Consider the following 6,187-nt stretch of genomic DNA (forward strand, 5'->3'; position numbering starts at 1 on the left):
TATACATAACTAGTATTTAAAATAATTTTTATATAATCATTTCGTATATTTTAGTATATCCCTGGAATTCAATAAGTATTTTAGTATATATAAAATCTGAAACTCTTCATTTCAAAATATGTGAGTATATATTTCTTATGTATTAAAATATACATTAGATATCTATTTAGTACATAAGTAGTATTCAGAACTAATTACATATTTATTTATGTTTGAAATAGATTAATTATTTTAATATTATTTATTTGTGTGTTATTTTATTTTCATGATCTTAATTTATTGTATTTGTTTTATATTATTTTGATGTTTGTTTTAATATAATGTAATTAATAAGTGTTATTAGATTGAATTTAAGAAAATAAAAATACATTTTTTCACAAAATAAATATGTTTAGACTTGAGAATCATACATTAAGATTTACTTTTCGGTTGGGCACATGAAATTTTTGAAAAAGATAATTCCACCATTTAATTAGATTTTAAAAAAAATGTATTTAGGTGTAGATTATATCTAAGATGGCTTATAATAATTTGACAAATGTTGCCAAATTACTATTTTGGTCCTTGTTCCAATCTCTCTCTCTCCCGATAGCTCCTCCATCATCGTTCACTACGGCTTTGTTGTCGTCTCACTGCCAAACTCATGTCCATCGCTAACCTTTCCCCGTCAATTGTTTTACCGGAAACAACCGGTGGCTAACGAAATAACAAAGAAAACTTTCACAGAGTTGTCGACATCGATTCATCTAGTTACCGATGTTTCTCATCGATCTGACACCAGAAATGGACAAATCGACCTCTAGAATTCCCAATCTAAGATAGTTAGCCTCCAATGTCGGCTCCTCGACTGTGAACAAAAAAACAGTAAAATAAAAAAATATAAAATATATAAAATACCATATAAATATAAATAAAAAATAGATAAAAATACAAAATGATATTTTTTTAGGAAAAAATGCTTTCCATAACTTAAGAAGTTGGATGTGGAACACTTAATTGGATTGAATAAAAGTGATAATGGAATAGAAGCCGAAACAAAAGAAACCAATGACCAAATCAGATGCGGCGAAGTGATGTTGGATGCCATTGCCAACCCATATGGACATTAAGAAGAATCTAACTTCAATACATGTTGCTCAAGAATATTGCCATATCCCAGCTTTCTGTGAACACCAATATTTTAATATAAATACAATATTATGAAACCAAAAGAAATATAATATTATATGATTCGAAGAATTATTTATTAGTCATTACTTTCTCCAAGCAAAATCAAAAAGCCGGCAACTGCATTATATATACTTTTCCATGCCTTCAAAATCACCAGTTTTTTATTCAAAATTCTGGACTTATATTTATTTATTTGTTTTTATTTAAGATCTGATTTCAGTAAAATTTGAACTTGGTTGAATTTGGACCGGTGATGCTTGGTCAAAAATGCATATATAGGCAGACTCTATTATCTAAAAATATTTGTTATTAAATAAATAATTAACTTGTTACTTTTAAAAAAAAAAAAAAAAGAAACGAATATTGTACATTAAAGTAATTTGGTACCATGGTCAGGTCAATTTTAAAATTATTATGTGTTTGAATTTTAAATTTTAAAAGTTTAAATAATGTACAAGTAGTTCTCATTGATGACTTTGAAAACATATTATGAAGTAGTAGTTAGGCTGCATTCGGCAGTGAAATTTATTTATTTTAATAAAATTTAATATTATAATTTTAAAAAATTATCTTATTCTTATGAAATCATAGTCAATAAAAGTTTATATAACGTGTTTAAAAATTTGTTTTATTTTTTTATCAGCTAATATTTAAATTTTAAAAAAGTTTCAGTAAAATATTTTGTGATTTAACATATTTTTACTTTAGGATCTGTAGTTTGCATTTTATCACTTTAATATTCTATAAATATGACCGTTTACTAACGGTCAACTTATACTGCACCATTAGCAAGTGCTGATGTGGCAGTTAAAAGAATAGTAACTATTGCATGCCACGTCAGAATCTCTTAACGGTGTTATGCAATTTAACCACTATTTGCTAACAATCATATTCATAGAGTGCTAAAATTAAAAAAGCAAACCACGTACCATAAAGTAAAAATACATTAAACCACAATATAATTTAATAAATTATTTCTTAAATTTTTATTTATTTAAACAATATTATTTTTATTAAAATGTATTAATAATAATATATTTAAAATTAATCTCAATAATTAATTTTTATAATTCATGATAAATAATTATTATTTTAAAATTACATTTAATAATTAAATAATTATAGTATTTATAATTATACCATCTAATATCAAAAAAAGTTATTAGAAAATATAAATTTTAATTATACTTTTTAAAATAATTTTTATAAATATTCTTAATAACAAATAACCTGAACTAGAACAAGGATTTTTATAAATATTTAGTTTAATGTGTAATGTTTTAAATTTTTATTGATATCTTTTTCTTAGTTTTCTATTTTTTTGGTTATTTTCAGATTTATTTAGTTGATATAGAGATCAAATCTAACGAAATAGAAAATAAATAAAACCCAGAAAAAGTTTTCAAACCCACAATCCAGAAAACCTTCAAGAACTTGCAATTCTTAAGTATAGGCTTGGAGGAATGGCAGAACAGTTACATCAAATCGTCATAAGTGAAAGTGGCTGAGCCAACCTTCTTTGTTCTTTCCCAAGCCTAAGTTTTAGAGAAATTGATAAAAGTTTCAAGCTGAGGAACCGAAGAGTCGGACAGAAATTGCGAGTCAATTTCTTTTTTTGTTTGATTTATCTATTTTTTTAGTTAGATTAATTGTTTTGTGTTTGTAAATTTTATTTTTTGTTATTATTATTCTTTGTTGAGATTTCAACTTTTTTTTATTTAATTTATTTATTTTTCTCAGTTGAATTAATTGTATTGTCTTTATAAAACAGGTTTTAAATATTATTTATCTTGTAAAGTTTAGTTTAATATATAAGTTGGTCTCTACATTTCTTTTATTACATCAATTTTTTTTGAATTTTAATAAAACTAACTACTGTCCTTTTCTGAGTTAGTCGAAGGATTAAATTTGATAATTTAAGATTATAATTTAATCCTTTAATTTATTATCAAGTATTAAACTCGTTCAAAATTAATTTTTATCATCAAATTAAAATAAAATCTTATTTTAGTACAAGTTAGTTTTAGTGTCTAATTAAAATAATAAATTTAATATTCTTTTACTTGTTTATATCTTTTATTTTTTAGCATAATTTAATCTTAAAAGAATTAAAACATATTAAAATCATTAATTATTTTGTTTAATATTATTAATTAGTTTATTTTTAAATTTTAAATAAAATAAATAGTTAAAAGTTATTATTTTTATTAGACACTAAAAATAAAAATTTTACTCGTATTAATTTCATTTGAATGGATGATAAAAAATCTCATTTTTTAACATATAATATTATCATGATCTTCTTCATTGACTGTAGACTTGTCAAATTGGTATCTAGATTACTCTGTTAGATTAAGACAAAATAAATAATATAATCTTAAGTTCAATGATCAAATTGTGATTTAAATTACTAGTATAGTCCTTCAACTAATGCAGAAAATGCACTAATTAATTTTATTAAAATTTTTAAAAAATTTGATACAAATAGGCTAAACCTTAAAAGGTAAATAGTATTTCACCCTAAAATTTTTACTTTTATTTCTACTGATTTACTGGAATTGAACTAAACTCCTGCATAAGATTACAAACTTTTAAATGATAATAGTAAATTCAATCTAAACTTTAGCAAACATAGAATATCTTGGAGATGGCAAATCTTCAAAGCCATTCAATAACGATTATTAGGTCTCTCTCTCCCCTGAAATCACCGAGTCTTGACTATAATTCTGGTGCTTGTGTGTTGCTCAAAGCCTCAAAATTGGGCATTTTTTTTTTCTTTTTTTCACTTTAATACAGAGAAAGGAAGAGAGAGGGATAGATGGTTTTAGATTAGATTTGATAACAATAGTCAATTATTGAACTGGGTTGGATTCTTTTGTTGGAATCTGAATTATACAATAAATGGTCTACTTTGATATTAATATGAATGGTAAATATGAATGATGAATGATGATAATTATCTATTTTGCTGTTTCTACACCATTAAAAGATGGATTGCTACCTGTGCTAATGACATTTCATTTTCTGCTGTTGTGATACTAAATTAATAATATATTAATTAATATTAAATACTAAATTTAATTTTAAAAAATTATATATTAATTAATAAATAATTTTCTAATAAAATAATAATGTTAATTTTATTTTTAAAAATAGCATATTAATTATATTTTAATATTATATTAACTAATAAATTAATTTTAAATTAAATAATAATTTTAGAAAATAACATTTTAAATTATACTTTTAATAGTATATTTAATAATAAATTAAGTCATATAATAAATTTTAATCCTTAAAAATAATATATCAATTATACTGATAATATAAATTTATATAATATTAAAATTAATTAATAAATAATTTTTAAAATAACTTTTATATTAATGCATTAATAAAATTTTAAAATTTAAAATAATTAAAAATATTTAAAAATAGTAAGTTTGCTATTATTTTTAAAAATTTTAAAAATTAATATCTAATATTAAAAATTATATTAAATTATATCTATTAATTTAATTTTAAAATTAAAATAATAATAATGACTATACAAACGCATGTATAAACTATTAATATATATTAATTTTAGAGGTTTAAAATTTTTCTGACATGTCCCCCATTTATATGTGACATTGTAAATAAAACATGATTTATGCATGTTATATTGATAGTATATTCAATAGTAAGACGAAAAGTTTTTAAAATTTTATTAATAAAGTACTAATAAAATATAAATAAAAAACGAGCGTGGTACGACTAGTTTATTTATAATTTACAAGAAGTCAATAAATACACATTCGTTAATTGAAAAGGAGATATAATCAGACCATGTACACTAATGAGAATGGACCTACATTCGGAGGATGTACACAAAATTATGTAATAATTACTATTAATTACAAGAAAAATAAAAGGAAAAGAAATCAGGAATTAATTTAAAATTAAAAAGAAATATAAGACTACTAAAGAAAGAAGTCAGATATTTTCATTTATGGCCAAAAAACTAATAAAATAAAATACTAATCAAAGCGAATGTTTGATTCAAGCTTAATATGTATATGAATAGATCTAATTCAAATTGTCATTGACATAAATTCATATATGGCTGGCTAGTCAGAATTTCTTTTTTTTTTGTTATAACAATATATTTAAAATTTTTCCATTTAATAAGTTGATTTTTTTGTTTTTCTTTTAAACTATTTTTTGTCAAACCTATTTTAAAAATATTAATTTATTTATTTTTAAAACTTAAACTTTTTTAAAAGACAGTTTAGAAAAGTAGTTTTAAATACGCTTGATAATGTTGCTATAAAATATTTGTCACTAATATAAGTGAAAATAAATTGAGCCAATTTAATATATAATTATTCAGATTTAGTTCAATAAAAATATACTAGTAATTGAAAGTAATTTAAACACAGTTTAGAAGTTAAAACTATTTTAATTTTTACATGAATTTGCTATATAACTTAAATTAAATAAAAAATAATTAATAATTTAAAAGATATCAACCTTCTAAATAATTAGACCTGATTAAAACTCAACTTGGATTGGATCTAGCTAGACTTAGTCGGGCATAAATTCTCTAAACATAACTCCTTCTAGTTTGCGAATACGAGCTTAAGATTTTAACCATGCTTGGTCAATTTTTAAAAAAATATATGAATTTTACTTATAATATTTCAAGCAGACAAGACTTGTGGTGGACCTCAAAAATAAAATATTTTTCAGGCTCGCCTATAAAATAATTGGGGCTTGAGCAAAGTTAAAATCTGTTGATCTAAGGTACAATTGATCTCTATTTTGATCTTAACACCCAAATTGAACATTGCTAATATCATGTCTGAGTATCTATATGACAGAGCACCAAAGGAACCAAGCATAAATTAAACATCCTTAAGCTTTGAAGCAAGTCTTGTCAAAAGACCTAAAAAGCACGAGGGTGCTTCCAGGATGCGGGGGCACTTTTTATATCACCAAAATCTTACAAGATGTCGACAAGTCCACCTAACATCAC

Source organism: Ricinus communis, chromosome 6 (genome assembly GCF_019578655.1).
Source record: "Ricinus communis isolate WT05 ecotype wild-type chromosome 6, ASM1957865v1, whole genome shotgun sequence".
Taxonomy (NCBI): Eukaryota; Viridiplantae; Streptophyta; class Magnoliopsida; order Malpighiales; family Euphorbiaceae; genus Ricinus; species Ricinus communis.